Source organism: Salvelinus fontinalis, chromosome 13 (genome assembly GCF_029448725.1).
Source record: "Salvelinus fontinalis isolate EN_2023a chromosome 13, ASM2944872v1, whole genome shotgun sequence".
NCBI classification, from domain to species: domain Eukaryota; kingdom Metazoa; phylum Chordata; class Actinopteri; order Salmoniformes; family Salmonidae; genus Salvelinus; species Salvelinus fontinalis.
In genome coordinates, this window is record NC_074677.1 from 40,591,988 (window position 1) to 40,611,405 (window position 19,418).

Below are 19,418 nucleotides of genomic sequence, written 5' to 3' on the forward strand. Positions count from 1 at the left end.
TTCTCTACCATGAGCCGCCTCCAACGTCATGCTAGAGAATTTGGCAGTACGTCCAACCTGCCTCACAACCGCAGACCGCATGTAACCACGCCAGTCTAGGACCTTCACATCTGGCTTCTTCACCTGCGGGATTGTCTGAGACCAGCCATCCGAACAGATGTGGGTTTGCACAACCAAATAATTTCTGCACAAACTGTCTCAGGGAAGCTCATCTGCGTGCTCGTCATCCTCACTGGGGTTTTGACCTGACTGCAGTTTGGGGTCATGACCGACTTCAGTGGGCAAATTCTCACCTTCGATGGCCACTGGCATGCTGGAGAAGTGTGAAGTGTGAATCTCGGTTTCAACTGTACCAGGCAGATGGCAGACATTGTGTATGGCGTATGGGCGAGCGGTTTGCTGATGTCAACGTTGTCAACAGAGTGCCCCATGGTGGCCGTGGGGTTATGGTATGGGCAGGCATAAGCTATGGACACAATTGCATTTTATCTATGGCAATTTGAATGCACAGAGGTACCCTGATAAGATCTTGAGGCCCATTGTCGTGCCATTCATCCACCTGGAACAGCCTGGAATCGAACCAGGGTCTGTAGTAACACCTCTAGCACTGAGATGCAGTGCCTTAGACAGCAGCGCCACTCGGGAGCCCAATGCATGGCCCCATGTTGCAAGGATCTGTACACAATTCCTGTAAGCTGAAAATATCCCAGTTCTTCCATGGGCTGCATACTCACTCATATCCGGCAACTTCGCACAGCTATTGAAGAGGAGTGGGACAACATTCCACAGTCAACAGCCTGATGAACTCTATGCGAAGGATATGTGTCACGCTGCATGAGGCAAATAAATGGTGGTCACACCAGATACGGACTGGTTTTCTGATCCACTACCAGTCATGAGAAATCCATAGATTTAGCGATTAATTTATTTATTTCAATTGATTGATTTCCTCATGTGAACTGTAACCCAGTAAAATGTTGCATGTGTCGTTTATATTTTTGTTCAGTGTAGATAAGAGCAGCCATGTTGTGTTGCATAAGATGATACGAAGTTGTCGAGCTAGACTTATTTTAGCGTAGGCAACCTTTTTGCCGACAGAGCCCTTACGCAAAGTTGAAGAGGATACCACTCTTTGCTCTCTATACTTAAAGACGTAGATCATTTTGCCAGTTTAGCTTGAGGCAAAGTACACCAGAAGATCTTTCCATGAAATCAAGTTTCTTCCCAAAATATCGACGCATTTCCTCCCCAGAAAAAAACTAGACAGACAGAATCTAAAGGGAAACAGAAGAACCAGGAAACTCACTTTAAATTAATTTCACATGAGTAGCCGTTAAGATGTGGTATTTAACCCACATTTGTTCTTTGCCTTAAATGTGCCTTAATTCATTAGGTGTGTGTTTTAATTGTGGTAGGAACTTCACATTGAATTGAGGAATGACCTCGAGGACTGACTTCGTTGATTATTTGTACTTAGTTGAATGCTGATGTTTATCAGGCTATGTCATGTGGTTGTCCTGGATGTCGGTGGAGTGGTGTCTGCATTCCAGTTCCACTATCTATATCGTATGGATGATTTTAGTCATCACTTGACCAGGTGTATCAACTGTACAGTTGTTCATTTCACCATGTATGATTCACATCAGTATAGGAGTATGCTGAGGGAGGGAGTATACAGGAAACAAAATATATTCTCAAACTGTCGCATATCCCTTGTCAAGGCGCACGTCTTGAAGCCGGAAGCTGTATCAGTCTTGAAGCTGAAAAAGGCACGGCTGAAGGATTAGCATGCGAAGCGTTGAATTATAGCGAGCTGCAGAGTGAGAAATCAAAACGCCTGCCTGGATGACATCCCCATGACGCTCCCATCCTACCATTCACAGCAGAGGAGAAGACGGGACCTGGAGTCAATGCAGTCAGCTTGGATTAGTTGAAATATGTCAAAAGGCATAGGTTTACATGTCATATGCAGCAGCACATTGTAGCAGTTTTAGACTGCTCATGTTCAAACATGAGACAAAAACAACACAGTGTACAGATATCGGATCTTAATTTGACCAGTTTCATTTCAGGAGTCAAATAATCCTGCAGAAGAAGGTTTTGATTATTTTCAAAAAGGTAATCATTTTTTTAACAGGAAATTAGCTTTCACAGGCCTCGTCTGCTTTGTTTAGGTGTAACCTACGGCTGCATTTCTGAGACAAGTGTATGTCATAGTGGAGACCAATATCTATCTTGTGTTATTAAGCTGTATAAAACAAAGGTTGTTGTACATTTGAATGTTGCAGTAGTAGGACCTACACTAGTAGGACATGTATTATGTCTGTTGCATTAGCGTTTGAACCAGCGAGAGAGAAATAGAACTGCAGGTTCAGTGAATTTATGTAAATCACAACGCTCATTTGAAATTCTCATTGACAACAGAGTGATCAAATCAAAGATACCACACTTGTAGTTTTCTGCCATTCCTCCTGTGTTATGTCCAAGTACCTTGAGCTTCTACCCATTTCAAAATCACATATTGTGCCATTCCCCAAAAACAGACTGTGGATTTAAACATGTCAAACAAAACAGCCATAATTACATTTCCTCTTTGGCTAGCCATTTGCATTCAATTTCTCTTTCAGACACTCTGACTCTATATTGCTACTTTAACAGAGTCAAATGTGACCTTTTAAGCCTTTTTAACTTGGTGAGATCAGTGGGCTTGCTGTTGCTGAGCTCTTGTGAGCTCCTCCCACTCACTCTCCAGCATGAAGTGTCTCGTAAACTCCAGCCACCTACACTCAGACAGAAACAACAAGCCCCTCTCCTGAAGGGAGCAGGGTAGGGGATGTATTTAGGACACATTGAACCACTAGATACATCTGATAGTGTTGATATGTGGATTGGAAACCTGTTTTTTGTTTATGGTTCTTTATATTATGAACTCATTTTTATGTGATAAGTAATAAGATGTTTGATTATAGTATGTTCACAATTCGTAAATCATGTACTACTAATGTACTTAAACCAGTTCTTTATAAGTAATTTGTTAATGGTTGATTAATGGTTTGACCATTTATATGCATATTTCTACATGTATTTATATTTTATGTCATGAATAGGATGTTTATTAATTGTAAATAGTTTCATTAATTTATTAATTAAGAGCTTGTGTAGATGTGAGTGTATGCACTTACTAATATATCAGTTGATGGTTAATATAGCGCCCAAAAGCTGACCACAGTACCTGATTCTCTGAGAGGCTGCCTGGATTTTTAATTTAAAGACCGTTGCTCCCTTCGGTCTCAACGTAGACTTTGATCTGAAGCCATTCTTGTGATTATTGTGATTTTGCTATTGTAAATGTTTGTAGGCCTATGTAGCCAAATTGTATCTATGATCATACTCTATCCATTTATGTTTTTTGTATGCTATTTTAATATGAGAATTAACCAATGATATCAGGCCACACCTGGCCATGATTACAGACGCCTGTGTGTGTCTTTTAACACTATATAAACGAGTCACCCCGCAGTGTTTGTCATTATACCCTGATGAAGACAGCTTGTCTGTCGAAACGTTGGACATTACATTTTTGCGTCTCAGCTCCTAGGGTGTGTGGCTCTCCTTTTTTAATTATTTTTAATACCTGATTCTTCACCAAATGGCAAAAATCTTACCTAAAAAATGCAATGGTAAAAGAAGTACACAGCACAAAGACTGTGGGGGTTCCATAGCCTAGCATGCTGATGAAAAAGGTAGTTTAATAAAAAACAAGCAGTATTTCAATCTTCTCAAATTTGCGGCTTGGATAATTAGAAATACAGGGACAGCTTCCATCCTTGTATTAAGATATGTTCTCAAGCCATATCCCTCAACCGTCATCATGGTGAAAACATATTGGCATATTCGACTTGAAGGCAGACTGAACTTCAAGTCGAACTTCGAACTTCAAGTCGAACTTCAAGTCGAACTTCAAGTCGAACTTCAAGTCGAACTTCAAGTCGAACTTCGATACTAAGCACAGTAGCATAATTAAACTCAAAATATGCTAATCTGTTATTCTGAATGATATTTTCTTGATAAAAATGTTTCTTAAGGCTGAGATCTGCATTAGGGGAAAAAATGCCGGGGAATAGGAGCTCCAGCGTCGTGGTAAAAAAAAGAATAGTACATACTCTGCTGTTCTATCGCACGTGCAAAGATGTCCGATGAGTAACAAGTCATTTATAAACATATCTAAAGTATACATAGTGCACATTTTAGATTAGGGGCTGCAAAATAGTTTATTAATAATTAAATGAATAATGATCTACATAATTTATCAACTGATGTATTATTAAGTGCATGTACTCACATTTACAAATGCACTCATTAACAATGCATAAATATCCCATTCATGACATATTTAAATACATTTATAAATATGTATGTAAATTGTGAGTCAAAGCATTTACCAACCATTAACAAATGCATTATAAATAATAATTTGAGTTGACAATAACTCCTTTGTACGTAGTATATAAGTATATTAGTAGTACATTATTAATAATTTACAAATGGTGAATATACTATGATCAAACACCTTTTTAATTCTTAAAAATCCTTTAGAAATCATTAAAAATAGTCCTTTGCTCATTTATAAACATTATTTAAAGATTGTTTATTGACATTTAGGAACAACGGTTTATAAATGGATGAGGGACCTTAATATAAAGTGTTATCTTCATTTTTATTTGATTAACGTGAATATGACACGAACACAGTGAGATTTATGTGGCAGTCATGTGAGAGCGTGGCTATTTGTGAATATATTTAAATATTTTACAACCTTTTCCTTATCGCCATAAGGCATCCACCTCTGTAAATATGTAGATGTTGCTTCCAAATCTACTGAATTTATGACAAAAACATTCCAAGTAGTTTTTCCTGGCACTGAATACACTTAGCGCCTTAATCACAACTAATCTACATCTCACTTATTTAGGAGTCCCCTACTGGAGTACTAAACGGTGTAAAATACAATATTTATGAGGAGAGCTGAATGTAGTCATCCTCTCCCACACAACAATATTCACTGGGGTCAGAAGAGGTGTGTGGAAAGTAATCCGCTGCAACTTATTCCCAAGCTCCTCCATAGCGTATATTAAATGAATTCCATTAGAAAGTTACAAAATGCCCCCAGGTATTGAAAATGAAATTGACCTTAGAACTTTCAGTTTGACATGCAAATCGTCGATTCCGCCTGTGTATAAAAATGTTTTTAAATTAATGAATTCACCTTATACTGTTCATTAGCCATTCATGCAGCCATGCGAGCTATGAATTCTGGACGTTTTGAATTACATTAGAAAAATGTGCAGTATTTATGTAATTTCCCCATTATAATAGTTTCCTAATAGAGTATTACTTCCCCACCCCCAATTTTCTTTTCTTTTTTCCTGCTATACCTACAGTGCCTTCAGAAAGTATTCACACCCCTTGACTTTTTCCACGTTTTGTTGTGTAACAGCCTGAATTTAAAATGGATTAAATAACTGACCTACACGCAATACCCCAAAAATGTTTTCTAAATGTTTAGAAATTAATACAAAATGAAAAGCTGAAATGTGTTGAGTCACGACATATTCAACTCCTTTGTCATGGCACACCTAAATAAGTTCAGGAGTAAATATTTGTTTAACAAGTCACATAAGTTAAATGCACTCTCTGTGTGCAATAATGGTTCTTAACAATTTTTGAATGATTGCATCATCTCTGTACCCCACACTGCTCAGTCGAGCAGTGAATTTCAAACAGATTCAACCACAAAGACCAGGGAGTTTTTCCAATGCCTCGATAAGAAGGGCACATTAGATAGATGGGTAAAAAAAAGCAGACGTTGAATATCCTTTTGAGCATGGTGAAGTTATTAATTAAACTTTGGATGGTGTATCAATACAGGCGTCCTTCCTAACTCAGATGATGGAGAGGAAGGAAACCGCTCAGGGATTTCACCATGAGGCCAGTGGTGACTTTAAAACAGTTACAGAGTTGAATGGCTGTGATAGGAGAAAACTGAGGATGGATCAACAAATTGTAGTTACTACACAAAACTTACCTAATTGATGGAGTAAAAAGGAGGAAGCCTGTACAGGGAAAAAATATTACAACAAATGCATCCTGTTTTCAACAAGGCACTAAAGTAATACTGCAAAAAAAGTGGTAAAGCAAGATTTTTTTTCCTGAATACAAAGTGTTATGTTTGGGGCAAATACAATACAACATATCACTGAGTAGCACTCTCCATATTTTCAAGTGTAGTAGTAGCTGCATCATGTTATGGGTATGCTTGTAATCGTTAGGGACTGGGGAGTTCTTCAGGATAAAACGTAAACGGAATGGTGGTAAGCAGAGGTAAAACCTTAGAGGAAAACCTGGTTCAGTAAGCTTTCCACCAGACACTGGGAGATGAATTCACCTTTCAGCAAGACAATAACCTAAAACACAAGGCGAAATCTACACTAGAGTTGCTTACCAAGAGTGGCCAAGTCACAGTTTTGACTTAAATCTATTTGTGAATCTGTGGCAAGACCTAAAAATGGTAGTCTAGCAATGATCAACAACCAATTTCACAGATATTGAATAATTTTTAAAAGAACAATGTGCAGTCCAAGTGTGGAAAGCACTTAGACTTACCCAGAAAGACTCACAGCTGTAATCAATGCCAAAGTTGCTTCTAGAAAGTATCGTCTCAGGGTGTGAATATTTATGTAAATGAAATATTTATGTATTTCATCTTCAATAAATTAGCAAAAATCTCTAAAAACATGTTTTCACTGTCATTATGGGGTACTGTGTGTAGATGGCTGATGAGAATTTTTTTTTTAATCAATTTTGAATTCACGCTGTAACACAACGACATGTAGAATAAGTGAAGGAGTATGAATACTTTCTGAAGGCACTGTGTGTTTTCATGTATTCCCCATTCCCACAGAGAAACATATTTACACATCATTCTAAAATACGCTCGTCTTTCCATCTAATTCAGATTGCTCCAGGTTTAAAACCATGGCGATGTTACATCAACTAAGGTCTCATTTTTTTCTATGTCCTTTATGTTGATGGGAAAAATGTTTTTTTTTCACCTAGATTATTTTCACTCTTGGCCACATAAATTGATATATTTCCCTGCATGTTATTTTCACACACATTTTGAAACTATTTCTGTGTGGATTAATCCAAATCTCTTCACACTTCATTAGTTGTCCATCCAGCTCCAGAGCATGTACCTGAGAGTATTTTGTCTCTCTGTGGGTATTGATTGGGTTAACCGTTACAGTATAGGGCCCATGAGGAAGGATCTGGTTTCCTTTTGTCCTTTCCACTGGTTTCTCATATATTACGAAGACACAAAAGAGTATTGGGTAAGAGGAATTTATTTGCATATTGAGTTGAGGGTTATTAATGCATGAGCTCAGTCCAATGTATTCAGTCTCTCTATGTTTTCAGAACCAGGTTTACCTTGGTTCCACCAACAAGTATAAAACATAAGATGAGTTATCTATGATGTGTTTTGATTTATGCATAGATATGTCCACATTATCAGCCCATGGGGCAGGGAGGTAGGAAGGGAGGGAGGGGAGGAGAGGGGAGACATTTTAGGAAGGGAGGGGGGTGGATAGAGGGAGTGGGGGAGTAGGAATGGTTCACACCTACAGAGAAGGGGGAGAGAAAGGGGAAATGGACGAACAGAACAATTATTGACTTCTTAATTCATTATTATTATTTTTTTTAAATTGTGATGTTTGTTGTTTAGTCTTGAATGCAAGTTTTTATTTTATACTATCTTTCGATTCTTTGTCTATGTACTTTTTGAATATTATTTCCTGTCTGTGATCTGAGTCCCTCACCAAAAAAAAAGTTGGTCACAAAAAAAATAAACATTTTGTTATTTGTTACTCCCCAAAATTAAATCAAATCAAAATGGATTTGTCACATGCACCGAATACAACGTTTGTAGACTTGTGAAATAAATACTTACAAGCCCTTCCCAACGATGCAGAGTAAAAAAAAATAAGAACATTTCAAATAGTAACACAAGAGGAACAAAATACACAAGAATTAAGCTATATACAAGGAGTACCAGTACCAGTCAGAGGTTGGAACCAGAAAACACTTATCAAGGAACAGAAACGGAACCTAGAATGAAAGTGATCCACAGAACTGTTACTTTAAAAGCATGAGATCCGGTTAATAACATCCTTTTATGTTCAAGGCATTTTTTTCTAGTCCCACATTGAAATGCAACAAAGCGTCTATGCAAAGCCCTTACTTGGGCGACGTGTCTGGTTTTCCCTTTGTCGTCCCTGATTGTCTGTAGTCCCTGCCACATGCGTCTTGTGTCTGAAACGTTGAATTGCGACTCCACTTTGTCTCTATACTAACGTTTTGCCTGTTTGATTGCATTACGGATCAAACGGATATCAACGGATCAAACGGATATCACAACACCAGTATGAGAAAAAACTATTTTTTTGTGGATTACATGAAAATGTGTCCCTAGCGTTGGGGTTAGTTGCTGCCGGAAGTGTTGTGGAATCCAGTGGGCTGCTTTAGCATTAGCTAGCCTAGCATACTAGCAAAAAAAGGAAGCATTTTAACAAAATAATTGTTGCAAAATATGTGCCTTTACCTTTACCCGGTTCCAGTCATTATGATAAGGTTTAGCAATTGCTTTTTAATCACAACCTGGTTGATACTAGGGTCACCCAGTGGAATTGCTTCACGCTGACAAGAACTCAAGACATACCCAGAGAATATTCTGATACTTGAATCAAAGAAGCAGCTGGCCATGTCACTGTCTTGGACAAGAGTTCCTATTTACTGTCAAAAAGGTCAAATAGAATCTCTTGTTTAATGTCAAGGCTTTTGGGCTTTGCATATCATTTGTGCCCAAGCAGGTTCAGTAATCGTGGCGAGTGGTGTGTGAATTCATGGATATACAGTATGTGTGTTAATGAGTCCTGGTGGCACACGGTAATTGAGATCCACCAGGGAATTGCTTTTCATTCAGCCTTTATTAAACCTGCCTGGTCTGACTATGGCCGACAGTGACCACGTTTACATGCACACCAATATCCCGCTTTTATTCAGGATACTGAAGTATTCTGTCTTTGAGTTGTCTCATATAAACATCATATACTGTTGACAATAACCCCAAAAAGCTGGAATCCCGGTTATGAGAAACCTGGATATGATGCCTGGGATATGCTGATCTTAGATGGGGTATTGTGGCATGTAAACATCTTATCCCGTTCACATTTTTTTACGGTATGCGCCGGCTCAGTTTCGCATATCATGGGTGTTGTGTGATGATGTTTTCATCTGATTGTCAAACAAATCACTTCAAAAAGTAGGCTACCTTCGCAGTTGGATCCAGCATAATTCCATAATAGTTTATTTTTGCTGATACTCCGTACTGGACCGTATAGTCTACTGGCTACTTTCACCCCTAATTTAGACACGTTTCTGCTTATAATTTCTCGACATTTGGTGGGCCATATTATAATTTCCGACATTTGTTTGTCAGCTATAGTTAGATGGATGAGGCTTCTCTTCTGTCATAACTTGTTGCCCCAGAAGACTATAAAGTAGTATTCACCAGAGTAATGTCTTACATTGATAGAATGAATGCATTAGTAATCTAGTTAACACCGGTAAAGTTGTCGGTTTCCTTTAGGCACTGGGGAGATTATGCAATAACTCCAAAACTGTCACGATCGTCCATGGGAGAGAGATAGGACCAAGGCGCAGCGTGTAAATAATACATCTTCTCTTTATTTAGGAGAGGAACTAACGAAGCAAAACAACAAATCTAAGAACGTGAAACCAAAACCGACTAAATGCAAAACATGCAAACCTGAAACAGACCTAGACACAGACTAAGACAATGACTAAATCAATGACCCAACAAACACATGATGCCTATGGCCGCCTAAAATATGGCTCCCAATCAGAGACAAATGAAAGACACCTGTCTCTGATTGAGAAACCACTCAGGCAACCATAGACATAACTAGAAACCCTCACTAAACCATAGACATACCTAGACATACTCACTCAACACAAAACCACACACACAAAACCCAACAACTCCTTAAACATATAACCACCCAAACACAAACCTTCCCCATGTCACACCCTGACCTAACAAACATAATAAAGGAAACAAAGATAACTAAGGCCAGGGTGTGACAAAAACAGTGGAAAGATTGGAAGAAATTAAAAGCTGAGAAAACGATTTCCGATAAGACCTCAGTTTATCTTGGGTGCATATTTTATGTGGTTGAACTACTGTTTGCTTGCATAACAGTTCAAAAAAGGGCTTTATAAATAAATTTCATTCAGTTGATTGATTGATCCATCACAGCCATAGGCAGGCAAAAATATTGCGCATTTCTTCAGTTTTATCTCTGAGCAAGAATGAATATACTCCCAACTATCTACATCACTGAGCCAAAGGCTTTTGGTTATGTATTGTGATTTTAGAGATTCAGAAGGGACTTTGCCTGTGTATGAGGGAAAAGCCATTTTGTAAGAGAATTTGGCAGTGAAGGTCAACGCACAATGGTTGTCCCTTAGGGGATAGCTAAGGGACAACGCTGCATACTATACACATACTAGTACCTCTCACAGCTCTCAACTGGTGTCATTGACTGTAATGGAAAATAATTCAGTGGCCATCATGGTATGAGGCTTCAGTCGAGTCAGAGCAATGCTATGGAGCCAGCAGTATAGTAATTGCCCATGAGTGAGAAGCTTTCCCCAGTGTACATACTCTCTAATGGCTTCACCCCCCCCCCCCAGTCACAGATGAATGCTATTGATTTCCCGTACACAAGTCTATGTGCAATGCTTGTGGATGGAGCACGTCCTTGTGTGCAACATTTGCACGTTTCAGAGCACGACGTTTTCCGGCTGCAAATCCCCAGAATCAAAAGGCTATCAAAAGGATGATCCCATATGAATGAAGTGATGCTGGTTTCGAGGTTTGATTCAGCTCCCATTAAACGGTCTCACCTGCTGCTGCACATGGAAAGACATAACTTCAATTACGTAGTTACACTCAATTGGCTGAAAGGCAGTCAGAAATAAAGCCCTTCAATTGCATTCGACATATTTTGAGTGTCCAGTGACAGATCGATTTAAGTGGACTTTGAATTCAAACCTCCAATCTGGAAGAATCTCATGCTGGCTGTCTTTTCATTACGACCCTGTCAACATAACTAGATGAACCTTTCTCAGCTGTCTTTTCCTCTCGCAGTGTTTTACAGCTGCGATATAACTGTATTCATCTTATATACCTTCATACAGAGCTGAACACTTTACTCAGCACTCCATAATACTCTAATTACCGAGGTAAGTTTTGTGGTCTGTGCTATTTGTTCAAGCATCCTCGACTTCAATGAGATTCCTCATATAGTGGCACATTGGATTTGTCATTGGAACCAACACTCACAAGGCTAGTGCCCGTAATTGTTCACTATTCCCCCTATACTGTCTGTGCTTGACTTGTTGTGTGCTGAAGTATTTGTTATGTTATGCGGTCATGACATTTTGTCAGCCGGTGATTGTCAAGCAAATAACTGCCGATCTCACGGTAATTGACCGTTAATGAACATTAACACATTTAGCATCTCCTGGCCTCCACGCATATCCTACAAGCCGCTGATGCAGACCTTTGGAACATTTTAAAAAGTCAAATAATTCCATTTAATATAGCCTGCACCAGCACAATAAATCCATTATTTATTTTAGACAGGTCTAAAAAAACATGGTCTGAAGCAAATGTAGTCTATTTCAGAAGAACAGAGTAGCATACTATGAGCAATCCTTATGTTAGGCCCTGATATGGCTCTGCCGTATGGCTTTGGGCAACACTAGTTCATTTAGCAGACAAGATTTGCTTAGAATTCTGTGGCATTGTTTTTTTTGTATTATTTTATAGTATGAAGAATACAATTGAACAGAGCTTAAAAATAGAAAGGATATTTTCTCCAAACGATTTCCTAGGAAGTGCGCACATGCGGCTTTTCTGTGTTGAGTGGTTATGGAACTGGTCCTCCTATATGCTTAATTTAGTTATTTATGCAACTTTAGTTGTGATACAAATATTGAGCTATATGTTTTGATTCGTAATACATTCTAAGGCTGAATGATGAGACTGTAATGATGATTTGAAAAAAGTTGCAAGCTGCACTCTCTTCATCAGTCTCTCATTCACAATTTCATAATATACTCACCAGGCCTCGAATTTCCCAGCGGCATCCCCCTTGTGTGGCACTAATACCCCCTAAAAAAATGAATGCCCTTTGCGGCCAAAGTGGCCTTTGTGCCCTTGGGCTGAAAATAATCATTATAATTCCTGGCCACCTTGCTCCGAAGCACCTCTTCCTCACATGGCTCTCTCAGACGTAGCCAATACCTGTCACGTGATCGGGTCCTTCTCACAGGCATCTCAGCTCCGACGTAGGCTACAAGTGAAGCCAGATGCATCGGGAACGCAACTGCGCTCGTCCTTATTGAATTAATTGAAGATGTTAGAACTGTCCACATTTACTTTTCATCAGCCAACAAGATGAGTAGGCCTAACGAACAGCAAACGCACTAGCCTATGTCAATCTACTATCCCCCATGGTACAAAAGTTGACCTATTCTATTGGTCAACTTGTCCTTCTGTGCAATAAATAAATATTCCAAACCTACTCTGGGACAGTGTGGGATGCGATAGATCCCAAATTAATACAACCACTACCATCAATAACATTTAAAAAAAGCTTATACAACAGAACAGAAGGTTTAGCTTAAAATGTTGATAAACTATTAGGCTATTTCTTCACATTATAAGTGCAGCAATGTGCACATGGCAGTAGGCTATAAGCGTGAATGTTCCAAAATTGTCACGTTCACCGTAACGAGGAGACCAAGGCGCAGCGTGATTGGAATACATTCTTCTTTTATTAAACGAAGAACACATAAACAAACTAACAACACAACAAAACGAACGTGAAGCTATAAACAACTAGTGCTGGATGTTTTGGACAAAAAACCCTAGACACCACAAAACAAGCATACCCACCCACGTCACACCCTGACCTGACCAAAATAATACAGAAAACATAGATAACTAAGGTCAGGGTGTGACAAAAATGCAATCAATTAGCGGGAAAACACTGTTTTCGAAAGTGACGGCAAATGCGATTATGCAAGAACAAAGTTCTTTGAAGAACCTTAGGGTTCTTGGCACTGAAAATTGCCCCCAAAAGGTTCTTCCAAGACTCCCCATAGGAGGTGGAGTTCTTCCAAGAACCCCATTGGAGGTGGAGTCGAGAGACTTCCTTAGTTGGTGGGGGTTCTTGCAGGAACCTAACTGCCCAACTGAAACATTTGGATTTGGATTTGAAAGGACAGCAGGTGCAGGCACTAAACAAAGCAAATTGAGGGATCTCCTCAATTTAAGGTAAGGTTTGTACCTTGTACGATCTGAATTGATTTGTTTTATGAGTAGTGCAGCGGTCTAAGGCACTACATCTCAGTGCAAGAGGCGTCACTACAGTCCCTGGTTCGTATCCAGGCTGTATCACATCCGGCCGTGATTGGGAGTCCCATAGGGCGGCGCACAATTGTCCCAGTGTTGTCCGGGTTTAGCCGGGGTAGGCCGTCATTGTAAATAAGAATTTGTTCTCAACTGACTTGCCTAGTTAAATAAAGAATACTTTTAAAAGATGATGGACACAAATTCAATGGATATCAATCAACAAAGAGGTAAGAATATGTTTGCTATAAGAATATGTTGAAGGCTAGCTTTATTGGGTGTAGATGACTGAACTGCTCACTTTTGTGTTTGTGCCTGCAGGTATACAGACGAGGAGGCATACAAAGGTATGTCAATTGGTATTGATATTGGTATGTAATGCAGATCACATGTACCATCCTCCTCCCTTACCTCTTCAATGAAAATCCTATTTTTCTCTACATTATGGACAAGGTATGTGTATGAAAACCATTATCAAAACAGTTTTTGTTCATTCACATTCACCACTAAAACCAAAGTATGAATTCTGTCGTGTGCATGTTTTGTTAAACATCTGTGTAATTACTATTTTGGGGATTCACAGACTTCACCCTCCCAACACCTCTGATGAATATAACAGGAAACCTGTTTCATCACCATACACTGTAAAATCATTCTGGCTATGGATACGGAGAATATCAACACATTAATATCAACACACCAGAGGGTATACCCATTGGACTTGGGGCTCTGCTGGGAGTTTACCTCATATTTAGATTTTTTCATTCTGCTTTGCTACTAAAATCATAATACACAAAATAAAATAAAATATAAATTTAAAATATCAAAACATTTACCGCTAAAGGTTCTTCAAAAGGTTATTCAAAGAACTTATAGGGGTTCCCCCACAGCTTAAATTTGAAGAATACCTACTACTGTTGACCAATCACAGACGAAGGGCGTAGACATCTGTTCACAGGCGCATGGACAGATGGGGCTCTACCTGTGCAGAGCACATGCCCTTTTGCCCTTCCAGTCTTAGAAGTGCCCTTTTGGGTGGTGGTATAATTTATATATATATATATACACTGCTCAAAAAAATAAAGGGAACACTAAAATAACACATCCTAGATCTGAATGAATGAATTAATTTTCTTTACATAGTTGAATGTGCTGACAACAAAATCACACAGAAATTATCAATGGAAATCACATTTATCAACCCATGGAGGTCTGGATTTGGAGTCACACTCAAAATTAAAGTGGAAAACCACACTACAGGCTGATCCAACTTTGATGTAATGTCCTTAAAACAAGTCAAAATGAGGCTCAGTAGTGTGTGTGGCCTCTACGTGCCTGTATGACCTCCCTACAACGCCTGGGCATGCTCCTGATGAGGTGGCGGATGGTCTCCTGAGGGATCTCCTCCCAGACCTGGACTAAAGCATCCGCCAACTCCTGGACAGTCTGTGGTGCAACGTGGCGTTGGTGGATGGAACGAGACATGATGTCCCAGATATGCTCAATTGGATTCAGGTCTGGGGAACGGTCCATAGCCAGTCCATAGCATCAATGCCTTCCTCTTGCAGGAACTGCTGACACACTCCAGCCACATGAGGTCTAGCATTGTCTTGCATTAGGAGGAACCCAGGGCCAACCGCACCAGCATATGGTCTCACAAGGGGTCTGAGGATCTCATCTTGGTACCTAATGGCAGTCAGGCTACCTCTGGCGAGCACATGGAGGGCTGTGCGGCCCCCCAAAGAAATGCCACCCCACACCATGACTGACCCACCACCAAACCGGTCATGCTGGAGGATGTTGCAGGCAGCAGAACGTTCTCCACGGCGTCTCCAGACTCTGTCACGTCTGTCACAGGTGCTCAGTGTGAACCTGCTTTCATCTGTGAAGAGCATAGGGCGCCAGTGGCGAATTTGCCAATCTTGGTGTTCTCTGGCAAATGCCAAACGTCCTGCACGGTGTTGGGCTGTAAGCACAACCCCCACCTGTGGACGTCGGGCCCTCATACCACCCTCATGGAGTCTGTTTCTGACCGTTTGAGCAGACACATGCACATTTGTGGCCTGCTGGAGTTCATTTTGCAGGGCTCTGGCAGTGCTCCTCCTGCTCCTCCTTGCACAACGGCGGAGGTAGCGGTCCTGCTGCTGGGTTGTTGCCCTCCTACGGCCTCCTCCACGTCTCCTGATGTACCGGCCTGTCTCCTGGTAGCGCCTCCATGCTCTGGACACTACGCTGACAGACACAGCAAACCTTCTTGCCACAGCTCGCATTGATGTGCCATCCTGGATGAGCTGCACTACCTGAGCCACTTGTGTGGGTTGTAGACTCTGTCTCATGCTACCACTAGAGTGAAAGCACCGCCAGCATTCAAAAGTGACCAAAACATCAGCCAGGAAGCATAGGAACTGAGAAGTGGTCTGTGGTCACCACCTGCAGAACCACTCCTTTATTGGGGGTGTCATGCTAATTGCCTATAATTTCCACCTGTTGTCTATTCCATTTGCACAACAGCATGTGAAATTTCTTGTCAATCAGTGTTGCTTCCTAAGTGGACAGTTTGATTTCACAGAAGTGTGATTGACTTGGAGTTACATTGTGTTGTTTAAGTGTTCCCTTTATTTTTTTGAGCAGTGTATATTTTTTTTTAAATTTGTCATTATTGTTCTGAACCAACTGCCCTCAAGTTGTAGTTCATTTCATATCTATGCTTCAGAAACAAAAATGTGCAATTCTTGATTGTTGACCAATGACCAGTCATCAGAATTGGGCGGGCACGTATATCTAGACCAGAAAGAACTTCCTTTCCTCCAGTTTTACCTGGTAAAAACAGAGTAGGCTTACGTTTATCATCCATATAAAATACAGTTTAGAAATCTACTACTGACTTATCTTTACCAGAACAACAGCCTACCTGGCGATTTGATTGATCATTTCCAGATAGCCAGTAGCCACCTAAACTAGGACTACACGTCTAAAGATAAGCAGCTGTAACATAGCACTGCCTTCAGTATTATGGGATGAAGGTGTAACAACGTCTGGCGAATTGATTAAGATATTTGTGAGGAAGAACCGGGCTACCCGGCTGGCAATGAGCACTCTGCAGGCAGGCTGCCCTCCAGAGTGATGGTGCGATGCAGACAGGACATACTTTCCAACTGATCCTGCAACCACTGCTACAAGTAGGCCATATGATGTAGCTTGCTCTAGACTCCAGAGAAGTGACATGATACATCCCTAGTTGATAGGTCAGCTAACATCAATGACTTTCAGCTCCAAATGCAGGTATACAACGCAGTTTATTTCTGTATACTATCTTGCATTTTGAAAGTGCATCACCGTTCATATCTGTAATGACAGGCTACATTTGCGCAGCAATTGTGCGAGCATGTTCGCTCGTGCACTCGTGCATGTGTGTGAGCGGAGGTCACAAGTTTTGTACCACTGCTTTTTCAGGGTCACGGGTCAAAAAGTTTGAAAGTCCACTCTGGGTACAAGAGCTCCGGCCATCAGTGACGTACCCCGATTTGCAGCACCACTTGGGGGTAATGTTGTCACAGCGAGCCTCAAAGGGTTTAGGTGGTAAAATGCATCCTAGCAACCGGGTGGCACCCAGTACGTGACCATATGCAATACAAATAAAAAACAGACGACAAAGCACTTTGTAAACTAGCTGCGAATGGGACAGACAAAAATTAACCCTCTCTATGGTAACAAACACAGGCAATCAATAACTTAATCTGAATCCTGCAAAACCAGCACAATATGACAGTTTGCAAGGTGATGTCGAAATCCTATTGGAATCCACCCTGAGTATAGTCGTGGCCAAAAGTTTTGAGAATGACACAAATATTAATTTCCACAAAGTTTGCTGCTTCAGTGTCTTTAGATATTTTTGTCAGATGTTACTATGGAATACTGAAGTATGATTACATTTCATACGTGTCAAAGGCCCTTCTTTTTCAAGACCTCTGCAATCCGCCCTGGCATGCTGTCAATTATCTTCTGGGCCACATCCTGACTGATGGCCGCCCATTCTTGCATAATCAATGCTTGGAGTTTGTCAGAATTTGTGGGGTTTTGTTTGTCCACCCGCCTCTTGATGATTGACCACAAAATCTCAATGGGATTAAGGTCTGGGGAGTTTCCTGGCCATGGACCCAAAATATTGATGTTTTGTTCCCCAAGCCACTTAGTTATCACTTTTGCCTTATGGCAAGGTGCTCCATCATGCTGGGAAAGGAATCTTTCGTCACCAAACTGTTCCTGGATGGTTGGGAGAAGTTGCTCTCGGAGGATGTGTTGGTACCATTCTTTATTCATGGCTGTGTTCTTAGGCAAAATTGTGAGTGAGCCCACTCCCTTGGCTGAGAAGCAACCGCACACATGAATGGTCTCAGGATGCTTTACTGTTGGCATGGCACAGGACTGATGGTAGCGCTCACCTTGTCTTCTCCGGACAAGCTTTTTTCCGGATGCCCCAAACAATCGGAAAGGGGATTCATCAGAGAAGATGACTTTACCCCAGTCCACAGCAGTCCAATCCCTGTACCTTTTGCAGAATATCAGTCTATCCCTGACGTTTTTCCTGGAGAGAAGTGGCTTCTTTGCTGCCCTTCTTGACACCAGGCCAGCCTCCAAAAGTCTTCACCTCACTGTGCGTGCAGATGCACTCACACCTGCCTGCTGCCATTCCTGAGCAAGCTCTGTACTGGTGGTGCTCCGATCCCACAGCTGAATCAATTTTAGGAGACGGTCCTGGCGCTTGCTGGACTTCTTGTGCGCCCTGAAGCCTTCTTCACAACAATTGAACTGCTCTCCTTGAAGTTCTTGATGATCCGATAAATGGTTGACTTAGGTGCAATCTAACTGGCAGCAATATCTTTGCTTGTGAAGCCCTTTTTGTGCAAAGCAATGATGACGGCACATGTTTCCTTGCAGGTAACCATGTTTGACAGAGGAAGAACAATGATTCCAAGGACCACCCTCCTTTTGAAGCTTCCAGTCTGTTATTCAAACTCAATCAGCATGACAGAGTGATCTCCAGCCTTGTCCTCGTCAACATTCACACCTGTGGTAACGAGAGAATCACTGACATGATGTCAGCTGGTCCTTTTGTGGCAGGGCTGAAATGCAGTGGAAATGTTTTGGGGGATTCAGTTCATTTGCATGGCAAAGAGGGACTTTGCAATTAATTGCAATTCATCTGATCACTCTTCATAACATTCTGGAGTGTATGCAAATTGCCATCATACAAACTGAGGCAGCAGACTTTGTGAAAATTAATATTTGTGTAATTCTCAAACATTTGGGCCACGACTGTAGATATCCAACAATTTGAACTTTTATTTACCCACAATGTGCATTCAAAATGACTACCAGAGTAAGAAGGATGAATAAATGAGACTACTGTATGTAAACCATTTAAACAGAAACAATCATTTTAGTAGCTGGTGCAATAAATCCAAATAACAGTTTGAATTAGTTTAGAACATTTTATATTATTTATCTTTGTGTATAGAGCATGCTGGGAACTATGATAGTCATGAGTGTGGTTTTGCAGACCAGCTTGACCAGCTAGAAGACCATGCTGGACCAGTATACACTCTCATTATTTTGTTCTTTGTCAGGGGTGAGGGTGATAAGTGTAACAATGAAATTTTGCATATCAGGAAGGGTTCTTTACTGCTGTGATGGTTGTGATCCACCAGGTTTTCCTTTTATGCCATGAAATGTTACATTGTTACAAAGTTCCTGTAATTTTACGGTATACTAAAGGCTACTAGTTGCAGTGAAAGTAAGGAAAACAACAGCAAGTTACTATTATTTTTGCTGAATTAAGGTGTTGTTGCTTTTTCCA

General features: G+C 40.6%; 1 pseudogene; it reads left to right on the forward strand.

The window, feature by feature from the left end:
* LOC129867846 (sodium-dependent phosphate transport protein 2A-like) overlaps positions 1-19,418 on the forward strand; it is a 42,069-nt pseudogene that overhangs the window by 20,420 nt on the left and 2,231 nt on the right.